This window comes from Gymnodraco acuticeps, unplaced genomic scaffold, assembly GCF_902827175.1.
Source record: "Gymnodraco acuticeps unplaced genomic scaffold, fGymAcu1.1, whole genome shotgun sequence".
In the NCBI taxonomy this organism is placed as follows: Eukaryota; Metazoa; Chordata; class Actinopteri; order Perciformes; family Bathydraconidae; genus Gymnodraco; species Gymnodraco acuticeps.
In genome coordinates this window covers 470,976-486,404 of record NW_022990485.1, presented here as the reverse complement: position 1 = coordinate 486,404, position 15,429 = coordinate 470,976, and the positions used below count along the sequence as shown (strand labels likewise).

The 15,429-nt window shown below is 43.3% G+C and overlaps 1 long non-coding RNA gene across 1 annotated transcript; it reads right to left on the bottom strand.

Moving 5' to 3' along the window:
• Window positions 1-2,460: 2,460 nt before the first annotated feature.
• LOC117552796 lies at window positions 2,461-2,723 on the bottom strand. Its single transcript, XR_004570029.1, has 2 exons — window positions 2,594-2,723; window positions 2,461-2,516 (listed from the first exon to the last, which is right to left on the bottom strand). It is a non-coding gene; the product is annotated as an uncharacterized LOC117552796 (long non-coding RNA).
• Window positions 2,724-15,429: the final 12,706 nt, after the last annotated feature.

The following is a 15,429-nucleotide window of genomic DNA, read 5'->3' as shown; positions in this document are numbered from 1 at the left end:
ACAGATCCCGGCGTCCAGGCTCTGAAGGTGGAGAGCGCGGGGCTGCGCTTGGAGGACGTGGTGTTCGGCGATGCGGGCATTACTCTCCTGTGTGACGTCTCTACGGGCCTGGCGCGGCCTGTCGTCCCTGCCATCTGGATGCGTCCTGTGTTCGAGGCTGTGCACGGCCTGTCACACCCGGCGTTAAACCTTCGGTACATTTGGTAGCGGCGAAGTTCGTTTGGCAAGGACTGAAAAGGGACGTGAGGACTTGGGCCAGGGAGTTCGTGGCTTGTCAACGCGCTAATGTGCACCGCCACACGAAGGCCCCGTTGGAGCGTTTCCTAGTGCCTGAGAGGAGGTTTGATCACGTCAACATTGACCTGGTTGGTCCGTTGCCTTCCTCTCAGGGGTTTTCCTACCTCCTCACCATGGTGGACAGAACGACCCTTTGGCCGGAGGCGGTTCCGCTCGTTTCGACATCAGCCGCAGACGTTGCCCGGGCCTTCATTGCAACGTGGGTGTGTCGTTTTGGCACCCCGTCAGACATTTCCTCAGATAGGGGCTCTCAGTTCACGTCCGAGCTCTGGAACACTGTGGCAGGCGGTTTGGGGGTTAAGCTGCACAGGACTACCGCTTACCACCCTCAGGCTAACGGCCTCTGCGAGCGCTTCCATCGCTCCATGAAGGCGGCCCTCAAGGCCGGCCTTACGGAAGGTAACTAGGTCGACAAGCTGCCCAGGGTGATGCTGGGCCTGAGGACCGCACCTAAGGAAGATCTGCAGTGTTCTACAGCGGAGATGGTCTACGGTCAGCCGCTGAGAGTTCCGGGGGATTTCCTCCCAAATGCATCAGCTCCCTGGTCTGCCACGGCCCAGCGAGTTTTTCCCGCGTGACGCGGCGGAGGCTTTCGCTCCAGTCCCGACTACTCAGCACGCTGCGCCAGGGTCTCAAGTTCCCGCGGAGCTACGCTCGGCTGGGCACGTCTTCATTCGTCACGACGCCACACAGAGGCCCCCTGCAGCCCCCTTACGATGGACCTTTCCGGGTTTTGGAACACGGTGAAAAACACCTGGTGGTCGACATGGGCGGTAAGGCTGAGCACGTCTCGGTTGACCGGGTGAAGGCTGCTCACTTGGACGTGGACCGGCCGGTGGTGCTGGCTCGGCCGCCGAGACGGGGCCGACCCCCGGCTTTGATTCCTGTCAGGGAGTGTGGACCTGTTGTTCCGGTCCCTCCTCTGTCAGGGGCCGCACGGGTGGAAGTCGCTGTTCCGACTCCGGTGCGCAGGCGGATTGTTCCTCCCCGCCTTACGGATTTGTTTACACGTGAATTCTGGGGGGGCTTGTGTGGTGACACGTTATTGGACATAATTCACCTCTCGTATTGTGTTGCCACACGGACCCTTTAGTGGGAACACCTGTAGCGTTAGCTTCCATTCCTGCTAGCTCGTCAAGCAGAGCAGTTCATGTGATAACCTCTCTGTTATTAATGGCTAATAAAGATTGGAACTCTGTTCTTAATACACCGCCTCCGACTCCCTTTTCCTGGCACTACAATACACAATATTACAAATCAGTTCATAGTCATCAGAAAATTAGTGGCCGGTGAATTAACTTTTATAAATGTTTGGGTTAAAACAACCCATATTCTTCAAGAAGCTTGTACTGTTCGGTATGGCAGTTTGACACTGAAGCTTCGAACGGAGCTTCAACCCTGGACTTCCTATTCCATAGAAGCAGTGCTTCGAAGCTTGCTTCAAATCACGTGACATATGACGTCCGAAGCAGCAACTGCTTCAAATCAAAGTGATTCGATGCTTCATTCAAAGCTTCATTTTGCCATCACTACTGTTCGGGTCTTAGTGTATCTTTACATTCAAAGTTTCATCAGACTACAATGTTAAATATAAGGCAATATATTATAAACATGTAATCCAATATGGCCACAGTCTACACTAGCATGTACACTTTAATTCAAGTTGAGGAACTTTCAAGTGCAGACATTGGGATAAGGAATCACATGTTTTAAGTTTAGTGCTCAATGTCTATCAATTGACTTGTACATTTAGTGGGAGCCCCTTAAAGTGATAAGATATTTTACCACTTGAGCTAAAACCTAAGAGTGACATTATAAAGAGTGCCACTGGTAAAGGTCAAAGTAAAAAGTCCAACTCAAAAGCAAACACTGCATTGTTGTAAGAACCAGTGTGCCACATAAGCAGATATCTCACACTTTTGTAAATTTGCAATAGTTTAAACTAGAACTATTGAGACATTTGTTTTTGCTAAGGGGATTTTCACAATCTTTTGTCAGCGCTGTAAAGTATTAAGATACATTTTCCAAATTTGGTTTGTAAAGGAAACATTTTTGCAACACACCTTTTAGACACTAGAGGGCACCAAGCTTACATCCACAAGCATTCATGCTTAGGCATTCACCATCCCACAATACAAGGTGAAGTAAAGACACAACCAGGTGGTAAATTAATGTATTTATTTAAAAATAAAATATTCATCCGAGGACACCAGCTGCACCTGTAAGAACAAACACACATTAGTCACCAGGTTTAAGTTAATGTATAGAACAGCAAGAAAGCGAGCATAGTACTCACCTGCTATTGTCCCCACTTTGGACTGACACGAAACCATTTGGCATTTATGTGAGCACTCGGGACTTGAGAGGAGCAACCTGAGGAAAGATGTAGGCCTGGGGTTCAGCCTGCCTCTGAGGGGCCACGTAGGACCTGTTGGGAGCCTTGTAGGCCTGGTTCGTTGCTTGCCGCTGAAGGGCTACGTAGGCCTTCTTGGGAGTTTCGTAGGGCCTGTTGGGAGTTTCGTAGGGCCTGTTGGGAGTTTCGTAGGGCCTATTGGGGGTCCTGTTGGGAGTCTCGTAGGCCCTGTTGGGGGTCCTGTTGGGAGTCTCGTGGGCCCTGTTGGGAGTCTCGTGGGCCCTGTTGGGAGTCTCGTGGGCCCTGTTGGGAGTCTCGTGGGCCCTGTTGGGAGTCTCGTGGGCCCTGTTGGGAGTCTCGTGGGCCCTGTTGGGAGTCTCGTGGGCCCTGTTGGGAGTCTCGTGGGCCCTGTTGGGAGTCTCGTGGGCCCTGTTGGGAGTCTCGTGGGCCCTGTTGGGAGCATTGTAGGCCTTGTTGGGAGCATTGTAGACCCTGTTGGGAGTCTCGTAGGCCTTGTTGGAAGTCTCGTAGACCCTGTTGAGAGTCTGCTGCTGGGGAGCATTGTAGGCCTGGTTTGTTGCTTGCCGCTGAGGGGCCACGTAGGCCTTGATGGGAGTCTGGTAGGCCTGCTGGGGCTTCCTGACACTCACTTTCTCCTGCTCAGGAGCCTTCAGCCGTCTGATAGCATAGCCACCAAATTGATCAGGGATGATGTGGGTCTTGGTCGGGGCTAACTTCTTACCAGAGGTTCCCTCTCTGGATGATTTGGAGCCGTAGCTCGTTGAGTAACTGTGAGGCTTGAAGATGGGACCATTTCCTACATTGGACTCAAGAGAAGTGCCATAACTTGAGGCCATGGAAGTAGCCTTGTAGCTTCCTCTGGCATTTCCTGCATTCCCTGAAAACAGTTTACTCTTGTATGGGTTCACAACCTCAGTCTGGCTGGGGTTTTTAGGAGCTGAAGGACGGGAAGGTTTATCCGTTTTAGACACTAGCTTAGCGCGAACACTGGAGGAAGTTTTGGTCCGTGCAGGGGTTTGGTTTGGCTCAGGAGCACCGGCACCAAACAGGCTGGAAGACTTCTGCGTGTCCTTGTTGCTGCTCTTACTCAGAGAATCGCTACCGACAATAGCACTAGAAAGGCCATGAAAACGCTGTTTAGGCACACGATTCAAGTTAGGTTTTGACACTGAGCTGCCCTGCACTAACCTGACTTTAGCTAAGCCACTTTTAGCTGGCTGTGAAACAGTTTGTGTGTAGCCACCAGTAGAAGGCCCCCAGCTAAAACGACTGCCCACAGCTGAAGGTATGTTTAAGTTTCTGCTTTGAGCCTGTCTGAGTCGATTCTGGAGATAGTTGACACCAGCTTCCCGATTATTTTGCCTGAAGCCAACATATGTGTTGTTCTTGCTCTGAGCTGCTAGAGAAAAAGAAAAATATTAAAGCCACAGCTATAGTCATTCACAGCACTTAAGTGAAATGTTGTGCTTAGCTCACCTTGTGAAGCCCACAAACAGCGCACATGCTCTGCTTGAACCAAGACAATAAGGAAAATCCTGCACAGAAAATATGTAAACATCAGAGATTGCAGACAGCTAACAACAATTCACTTTTTATGTCTGCAGAAACTTACCCCAAATGAACTCCACAAGTCATATTTCTCTCTCTCTCTGTTCCAAGACAGCAGTAAAGAACCAGTAGCCCCGAAGTGACTTGCTCTGCTTGTCTGAGCAGCAGAAAAGGAGGCTTTATTGCAGCTTGCAGCCAATCAGGGCCTAATGAGCTGATTGTCTACAGGTGCTGCTGTGCTGTCAGGGTGGCAACTGAGTGCTGTTGATTTTCTGATTTTCTGTCACCTCTGAGTTCTTAAGTCCTGTGCAAAAATCCGTAAGGTAAAAGAGCAATATCTCAAACCCCTAAATGACCATTTTGTACATCAGACTTTCTCACAAAGGGTTACTTTCAGTTGTTCAAGAAACTTGTTTGTTTTTGTTGCATTTCTCAGGGTAAAATGAAGAAAGTGAAAACAGAAAACATTTGGGATTTATTGAAGTAATTGGAGAGCAAAAATATGTTTTTGTTTCACCCTGTTGTTACATTACATTACATGTGACTTGTTAGACGCTTTTATCCAAAGCGACTTACATACTCAATACTGTGGACAATCCCCACAGGAGCAATTTGGGGTGAAGTGTCTTGCCCAGGGACACAACGACATGTTGACTGCAGTGGGGTTTGAACATGTGACCCGCTGATCTGAACACCAACGCACAACCCACTACACCACACGCCTTTTTTTGCTTGTATTATGGTACTGTTATTGGTTTTGTGAATATCTTTAGGACAAAGAAAAACAAGATTCAAGTTTGAATGTTCATTTGAGTTTTTCTTTTGTTACAAGTCCTTTTTGTTGCCTATGGTATTAGAGACTGTGTGCATGTTTGTCTGTCCTGCTTTCAGAATAATCATATATACTGTTATGTGCTCACTCCGTCACAAACACATGCGTTTTCATTAAGATAAAACAATTAAATACACTTGCAAAAACAGTTTTAGGCACGCTACTTCTGTACTTGTGTTAAAGTGTGTTATACTACATTGGCTGTTTGAGTAAACCATTCTTGTGATATGATTGATTTAAGGGCGGTGCGACACCTCTGCAAGCGAAGGTGGAGGCTGTTGCGGCTTTTCCTCGCCCGCTCACAGCCAAGCCCCCAGGAAGTGCGCCGGAGTCTGATGAGAATATTCATAGTGGCCAAATGGCGGTACTACACTTCCGTTTGGTTGCTGGGCCCGGAAACACTTTTTCCCATTGACTTACATTGGGAAAGAGTGGTCTGTAACTCGTTGGATAATTTTTTTTAAACTAAATAAACAACCCAGTATGAAGACTTGTATAGCCCTTATTAAAAACATTCGTTCCTCAAGTTGTAAAAATTTGCTAATAACGTTATTCCGAGAGTTATTTCCCTCGGCATTATGAACGCGCATCTAACCCACGGGACCGCCTGCCCGGCACGTTCATGTGATGTGACGTATTCAGCACCTCCCCCTTCACACGCAACCCTGTCTCCTAAAAATTACGTTCCCACAGAACTAAACTGCATTCTCAATTACGTTTAGCTAGAAACGTATTTTCTCCCACGTTACGTTTGTTATGAACGTATCTCAAATACGTTTATTTTCTACATATCTTCTAGAAACATATCTTCTCCCACGTTACGTTCGTTATGAACGTATCTTAAATACGTTTAATTTCTACATATCTTCTAGAAACGTATTTTCTCCCACGTTACGTTCGTTATGAACGTATCTTAAATACGTTTATTTTCTACATATCTTTTCCATTTATTGCCTTGCTTATAATAATGATAATAGTCATTTATAAATATCATTTTAGAGCACACATTTGAAATCGAGAATCGGGCTCGATATATGGTTAAATTAAAAATCAGTAGGCGAGGCTGTAATTTCGGCAGCTGTTACTCTCATGAGCGAGGCAGAAAATAATAGTTTTAACATGACAAAAAGCTGCTGTGTCGTTTATTGCACCTCAAAGATTAAAACAAATCCAGAGTTACTTGTTTCTGTACTTCCTCTAAGAAGAAAGGACAGTAAAAGAAGAGCTCTGTGGCTTCAGGCTTGATCGCCGTTCAAATGACAGCGTTGGTTTCCCCAAAAGTGGGCGGGGCTGTAAAGTGACGTTTTACTATCATCTATTATTCAAAACCATTCTATTTATTCTAACGTAAATTACATGCCAGTGTTTTATCTTTTTATTTATTTGTTTTTATTTTAAATCGTATAATGTCGGACTTTTTTCCCGTCTGTGAGGAAAATAAATGGGGTTTAGAGCCTCAAAATACTGAAATCTGTATTTTTTAAAATCTTTTCCTTCTAATTTGTTATTATTTTCTAAATAACACACTGTTATTTACTCAACCATAACACACAATTATCCTTGTTTTTATTTATTCGTTTAATTCTATAATCTTGGGCTTTTTAGCCGTAAATAAAGTCACCGGAAACAGGCGGGACATTTCGAGCGATACACACCACAAATCCACCGAACTGATTACCCAAGATCCTCAGCTTGAAGCTCGTTGATTGGATGTTTTAGCCGCAATAAACGCTGGTATATGGTGTTAATAAGTTGTGATATCCGAAAACGAAAAATAAAATAATACCTAATTCAGAGTGTTCTTGCTTTTCTCTTTGGAAGTCATCACATAACGGCATTGTAATACACGGTTCGGCTCCATTAAATATTATACATCTGCCATAGTTCTTTATTTATAGAGCCCTGATGAGAAGACTTCTAGACAAACATGAGGAACTGCCGCCAAAACTGAATACTTGATGTGGATCATAAATATATCAACAATTAAACAACATCTTCAATTTCTTTTCACAAAATACGTCTCCTTGCAGTATCAATAGTAATTCGGCTGACTTTTATATTTGATCCAATTGGTAGATAATAGGTTATATTTACACCATAACGGTGCACAGCTGATAGAAAAGGACTTGTAGTTTTTAAAGATATTACTGATTTTCTTTGAATATAAGAATGTAAACGAGATCGCGGATACAAGCGGCCGAGATGGGTTTTCTCCGCAGGGTGGCTGGTGTCTCCCTTAGGGATAAGGTGAGAAGTTCGGTCATCAGGGAGGGACTCGGAGTTGAGCCGCTCCTCCTTCGCGTCGAAAGGAGCCAGTTGAGGTGGTTCGGTCACCTAGTTAGGATGCCACGTGGGCGCCTCCCTAGGGAGGTGTTCCAGGCACGTCCAGCTGGGAAGAGACCAAGGGGTAGACCTAGGACCAGGTGGAGGGATTATATCTCTTCGCTGGCCTGGGAGCGCCTTGGGATCCCCCAGTCAGAGCTGGTTGATGTCGCCAGGGAAAAGAAAGTTTGGGGTTCTCTGCTGGAACTGCTACCCCCGCGACCCGACCACGGATAAGCGGAAGAAGATGGATGGATGGATGGATAAGAATGTAAATACTGAGTTGAGAGAATAGTCAGGGGATTTGGGTGATGGGAGACACATCTATGGATTCAGAATTGCAATAGCTTACCATTAAATGACGGATATGCCTTTCTGTCTGTGATGTTTTACAAATCAGATATTAATGTGTAGAAGTAAAACGTGAAATAATATAGCAATATCCTGTAAAATTATGTGAAAACATGAATAAAACTACACATCTTCAGATGTTATACATACATAAGTGTTCTACACTAATAATACAAAGTTATTATTAGTATGCTGTGTGTACCTTGTGTGCACCGCCTAGTGGTTAAAGCACGTTATTGAATTATTTTTGTTGAATAATGTTATTTGATGAAAACAATATTAAGAGTACATACTTTCATAGGGGGAAAGTAGAAGGTCAATGATAGAAATATAGAATATAAAAAGTCAAGAAGATACTATAAGTGATCTCTACAATAAAACAGTTTAGTGCCGGATGTACAAAGATATTAATAGGAGGATGTGCAAAACAGAAAAACGAATTAACCTTTATTAACACATTAAAGAATACTTTAGGTTAAGGTCTTATTTTAAACAAGAAAAAAGCTTTGGGGGTATCTATCTACCGATGAATATTAAGCCTGACAAAGTACTTAACGTCTAATATATTGCTTTCCTGCCATGTTAACTATGTTGAAGCACTTCTTTTAACTGATATTATACACATTAATTATACTCTTATGTATGTAGATAGAATAAGAAATGTGCAGAATATGACAGTTTAATGGTGGAGGTACACACATATTGATAGATGTCTTGTAATGCGCTGTTGAGGAACCTGCGACCCAAGTTGTGTATATGATCAAGAAACCTTAGAAAATCTTGAAATCTTGAAAGGGATGTGCAAAATAGCCATTATACAGTTTTTAATTAACTATTAGTAGAGAATAACGAGTAATGAATATACTTTATAGAGATCTGCAGATGAATGTTTCGTCTTCTCAAGCACCACCTATCAAATATCTCTCCTGATTGTTGGCACTTGACAATCACCTTCCCTGAATTTTACTCAGGTGTAACTAAAGTCTGCTTTAAGGGTTGTTTATATTTCACATTATTAATCAGAATCTGCAAAGTAACTAAACTAAATGTAGTGGAGTAAAAATACCAGGTTAACCTCTGAATTGTAGTGGAGTAGAATTACAAAGTAACAATGAGCTGTCGTGTGGGTATATATTAATGCTGCCCATTATGGATATAAGCGATTTTTACCCATTTAGTAATTACATGTTTTAAATGTGTACACACCAATGTGTTTCCTATCGCCTAAACCTCCAGGGCTGTACACAGTTTAATACTGGCAACTTCTAATTTTGGGAAAAACGTCTTTTAAAACTACAATTCCCAGTAGAGACGTGCCATAGAGAACATGTTGCGAAACACAATAGCCAGCATGTGTATTTCTCGGGGGGCGTTCGAGTCCAGTTTTGAATAGTCTGCCGTGGTTTCGTTCCATTTCAAAGAGCTTGACGCTCGGCGTAACCTTGGCGCACTGCCACTCCAACATCACGGGGTTAGTCAACGGGACTGTAGTCCCAAACGATAGCTGGGGATTATGGGTAGTGTAGTGTCTTCGGCCATCCTAAATCTCGAAATGTCCCGTCTGTTTCTGGTGACTTTATTTACGGCTAAAAAGCCCAAGATTATAGAATTAAACAAATAAATAAAAACAAGGATAATTGTGTGTTATTGTTGAGTAAATAACAGTGTGTTATTTCGAAAAGAATAACAAATTAGAAGGAAAAGATTTTAAAAAATACAGATTTCAGTATTTTGAGGCTCTAAACCCCATTTATTTTCCTCACAGACGTTTATACGATTTAAAATAAAAACAAATAAATAAAAAGATAAAACACTGGCATGTAATTTACGTTAGAATAAATAGAATGGTTTTGAATAATAGATGATAGTAAAATCTACGTCACTTTACAGCCCCGCCCACTTTTGGGGAAACCAACGCTGTCATTTGAACGGCGATCAAGCCTGAAGCCACAGAGCTCTTCTTTTACTGTCTTTTCTTCTTAGAGGAAGTACAGAAACACGTAACTCTGGATTTGTTTTAATGTTTGAGGTAAACGACACAGCAGCTTTTTGTCATGTTAAAACTATTATTTTCTGCCTCGCTCATGAGAGTAACAGCTGGCGAAATTACAGCCTCGCCTACTGATTTTAATTTAACCATATATCGAGCCTGATTCTCGATTTCAAAGGTGTGCTCTAAAATGATATTTATAAATGACTATTATCATTATTATAAGCAAGACAATAAATGGCAAAGATATGTAGAAAATAAACGTATTTAAGATACGTTCATAAGGAACGTAACGTGGGAGAAAATATGTTTCTAGAAGATATGTAGAAAATAAACGTATTTGAGATACGTTCATAACGAACGTAACGTGGGAGTAAATACGTTTCAAGCTAAACGTAATTCAGAATGCAGTTTAGTTCTGTGGGAACGTAATTTTTAGGAGACAGGGTTGCCACACGCGGTCACGTTCAGTGTTCACTGTCATGTCACTGAGGCTAAAGAGACAACGCTTTACAGTCTATGCTAACAACCGACAACAGTTTGCTCCAAAAGGTAAGATACGAAAACATATTTATTTTCTAACCTGCCTCCTTAATGTCTGTATGTAATGTAACATGTTCTCATATAAAAGACTAAAATAAGCCAAACCACTCATCAGCAACCGCTACTGTGGCTAAGCTAATGTTGGGTGTTTGCACAGTAATTTTCCATACTTTTCATAGTTAACCAAAATGCTAGAAATGTATGCATGCCAGCAGTTCTGCAATGTTAACTCTGGATGCATTAGCCAACTTTCTAGAAACCAGACTTTGCATTTATAATTCGTTTTATATATATATATTTCTATTTAAAATCTATAAATGTGAGATGAAAAAACTAAAAATGACATATCTTTTTCACAACTAATTTCCAATGCAATGTCCCTACCATTGTAAACGACGATGCATACAGAATCTTCAAGAACACATATTATTTTAAAGAGGCGTGAAGAGCTAATCATTTGTACTTTATTTATAGATGGCAGAAATAGCCGGATCGTCATCCAGAGAGGAAATGCTGAAGGAAAGTGGGCCTCCCGCCATACTTGGACAAGGTGCTGTATAGTTTTTATAAGAATTTGTATTCATTTTGTTTCAGTAATATTTTGATTGCATACCCTTTACTTTCATATGGCAAAAACAAATATATTGTACCTTATTTTTACATCTGATAAGTGAAATCAGTTGATTGTGACCTTATCACAAAAAGTCAGTGACTTGATACATCCTGCTTCGTAATAATGCATGAAATCGTCATGCATTATTTAATGTAATATTAATATATAATCTTAATCCTTATAAAGTTTCATCATGATTCTATATACAAGTATAGAGTTATATGTAATATAATCTACAAATTAAACTTGTGTAGTCTTAAAAATATGATGAAAATGATATGACAACTCAGGCTACATGTACCGCCTTTTTCTAAAAGATGATCACCAGTAACCACTTTTTCCTTTTTCAATATATTTTATTCTATCTAGGTCCCAATGTGTGGATAATAGGGAGCAGCTACATTAGACGTGGGGAAGAAAGAGCCAGACACACCATGGGAAGCAACCTGGGTCTCAATTGCCGTGTGTGGTGGTTTGGCAAGGGTGGTCTGAGGTGGAGGAACCTTCTTCCCTTTTTCTATTAGTCCTTGAGAGGAAGAACAGTCCCGGATGTCCTGCTCATCCACTGTGGCGGCAACGACAACGACCTTGGCAACATCAAAGGTGTGGAGCTTGTCACAGCGATGAAGCAGGACCTGCTTTCCCTCAGTGACAACTTCTCAGAGATGAAGATAATTCTATCTTCTATCAATGAGAGATGTCACTGGAGGAAAGCCAATCTGGGAAAGCTGAACAAGGCCAGAATGTGGGTGAACAGAGAGATGGGTAAATGTGTTAGTGGTTTGGGTGGAGAGAGTGTAAGGCATCCTTGCATTAAGTTTGACTGCCCTGGCATATTTCTAAGAGATGGAGTTCATTTCACCAATTTGGGAAATTATACGTTTTTAAGTAACCTTAAACAGTCCCTTGAGGCTATAATCTAAAGTGGTTCTGCATTTTGGATTCTAGCCTCAACAGGATATGTATATTTTAACAAGAATAACTTATAGATTTGACAGGGCAGTCCTCCTTGTAAGGATGTCTTCACTTACTCACACTATTTTTTTTAAATGTGTCATTTAATTAAATTGTTCACTCACATTCTGTGTTCTTCCTCTCTCTTAAACTTTAGTCCCCTTGTCTTTTTCTCTCTTTCCTTCACTCATCTTAGTCCCCTTGTCTTTTTCTCTCTTTCCTTCACTCATCTTAGTCCCCTTGTCTTTTTCTCTCTTTCCCTCACTCATCTTAGTCCCCTTGTCTTTTTCTCTCTTTCCCTCACTCATCTTAGTCCCCTTGTATTTTTCTCTCTTTCCCTCACTCATTTTAGTCCCCTTGTATTTTTCTCTCTTTCCCTCACTCATCTTAGTCCCCTTGTCTTTTTCTCTCTTTCCTTCACTCATCTTAGTCCCCTTGTCTTTTTTCTCTCTTTCCCTCACTCATCTTAGTCCCCTTGTCTTTTTCTCTCTTTCCCTCACTCATCTTAGTCCCCTTGTCCTTTTCTCTCTTTCCCTCACTCATCTTAGTCCCCTTGTATTTTTCTCTCTTTCCCTCACTCATTTTAGTCCCCTTGTATTTTTCTCTCTTTCCCTCACTCATCTTAGTCCCCTTGTATTTTTCTCTCTTTCCCTCACTCATCTTAGTCCCCTTGTATTTTTCTCTCTTTCCCTCACTCATCTTAGTCCCCTTGTATTTTTCTCTCTTTCCCTCACTCATTTTAGTCCCCCTGTTTTGTTTCTCTCTTTCCCTCACTCATCTTCCCCAGCCTCACCAGCCTCACCCAGACGACGAGACGGCGTACAGAGAGGAGGTCGAAAACCTGACATCTTGGTGCCAGGATAACAACCTCCATCTCAACGTCAGCAAAACCAAGGAGCTGATTGTGGATTGCAGGAAGCAGCAAAGAGAGGGACACGCCCCCCATCACCATCAATGGGACTACGGTAGAGAGAGTCAGCAGCTTCAGGTTCCTCAGTGTCCATCACGGACACAGCTGCATCACGGCCTTATACGGCAGCTGCACCGCCCTCAATTGTAAGGCTTTCCAAAGGGTGGTGAAAACTGCACAGAACATCACCAGGGTGGAGCTGCCATCCATGGAGGACCTTTACTCCCAGCGGCTCAGGAAGAAAGCCCTCAGTTTATGTTTATTTTAGAAATGTTTTGGCACATTTGTTCCAATTCTGCTAATGGTATATTGCAGGATATTTAAGTCTCCCATGTACTTTTTAAATTAATAATAGTATGTTCATCTTGATGTTTAACTTGTAATATTGTAATCATCTTAGTTAGAAATGCTGTTTCCACCCCATCCTCTGCTGCTGAATGATTTTATATATTGTTACTGAAAGTGCTTGTCTTTGATATTATAATGATTCCACCAGAAAGTCACTCTTTGTGAGATTTATTTGTTCACATTTTTCCCAGCCACAAGATGATGTTCATTCATTGTAGGCCTCAAAGCTGGGTGAAGGTATTGATGCACGGATCAATGCAATCCTTTACAACAGCATTCCACTATGGTTGGGGATGTCTGTAAAAAAAGGAGAAATAATCTTAAACCAAATAAGTGTCGCAATATAGGGAAACAAACTGACAAAAACATCAATTAGATCAGAATACATTTACATTGTTACAGCAGAAAAGAGCCAAAGACAGCCTAATGTTACTTAAAGTATGCATAAAAAAAGTATTAAAGATTCAAAACAAGAAATTATAATTTAAAAAAAATACACATTTCACAAAATACACATCCAGCAACAACAGTTTGGAGGATTTAGCAGCCTGGTATATTACACAGTTTTAGCGGCATATTTATATATATATATATATATATACACATGGTTGGTATTTAACAACAAGGGGTGTTGTACTGTGATATTGGTATTTATGGGAACATTTGACACCTTTCCTTCAAGTATTATACGTTTTAGTTACTTGTGGGCTACTTAACATGAATAATCACAGTTACTATCCTTTTACTCAATCACATTTCAAAAAGAAATAGGATATTGTTATTTTAACTCCACCACAGTAATCCATCATCAGCTTTACTTTTTAGATAAAGTTTTAACTCACAATTGATCATAACAGGCTTCAACATATACATTTGTATATATTACCAAGTGGTTTCATGTACAACCCACACAAGTATCATGCTAAATGAAGCTCTGTTGCTTGGATATCACTAGATCCTGATGTCAGCGTAATATAAAAGTGCATAACGATTGATGTGTAAGTTAGCATCATTTACTAGCTAGCCGCTAACTGCCGCCTCGTTAATATAAATCCAGTACCATGCAGTCATGAACGCGCGGTGCTGTTACGTGTACGCAAATTCACGTGCTTAATGTGAACGAGCCTTTTGGGCGGCGTGGTTAAAGTTGCGCATGCGCTATGAGCGCACATACGGGTAATCTGTGACGTTTCGCTCTCTCAAAAGTTGGGCCATTTTGTCATCATGCGCTAATGAGCAACTCTCATAGGAATGAATGAGGCCCCGCCTCCCACGCTGTATCCAGTTCTTATTATACATCCATGCTCACAGCCCGGTCGCTCCGTGAGTTTCTGGGGATGGTGACTTTCTACCACCGTTTCATCGCCCGGGCCGCACACATCATGCGGCCGCTGTATGAAGCGTTGAAAGGCAAGACCTCCGTCCAGGAGATCGACTGGACAGCAGAGGCGGACGGCGCTTTTGCTGAGGTCAAGACCACGTTGGCTCAGGCGGCTTTGCTGGCACACCAATCACCTATGGCTCCCATCTCCATCACCACGGACGCGTCGGACTACGCGGTCGGCGCAGTGCACGAGCAGTGGGTGGAGGGCGCTTGGCGGCTGAAAAAAGGCGAGCGGCTGCCAAGCGCCCTCCACCCACTGCTCGTGCACTGCGCCGACCGCGTAGTCCGGCGCCTTTTTCAGCCGCCAGCTGACGCCTAGAGAACGCAAATACAGCGCCTTTGACCCGGAGCTCCTCGGACTTTTTTTGGCCGTGCGGCACTTCCGTTTCATGCTGGAAGGCCGTGAATTTACGGCGTTTGGCGACCACAAGCCGCTCACCTTCGCCATGTCAAAAGTGGCGGAGCCTTGGTCGTTACGTCAGCAGCGGCAGCTGTCCTACATATCGGAGTTCACTACGGACATTAAGCACGTGGCTGGCAAGTCGAACCTGGTTGCTGATTGCCTCTCCAGGGTCGTCATCGGTGCCGTCCAGTTGGGCCTGGACTATACTCGCATGGCGGCGGACCAGGTCACAGATCCCGGCGTCCAGGCTCTGAAGGTGGAGAGCGCGGGGCTGCGCTTGGAGGACGTGGTGTTCGGCGATGCGGGCATTACTCTCCTGTGTGACGTCTCTACGGGCCTGGCGCGGCCTGTCGTCCCTGCCATCTGGATGCGTCCTGTGTTCGAGGCTGTGCACGGCCTGTCACACCCGGCGTTAAACCTTCGGTACATTTGGTAGCGGCGAAGTTCGTTTGGCAAGGACTGAAAAGGGACGTGAGGACTTGGGCCAGGGAGTTCGTGGCTTGTCAACGCGCTAATGTGCACCGCCACACGAAGGCCCCGTTGGAGCGTTTCCTAGTGCC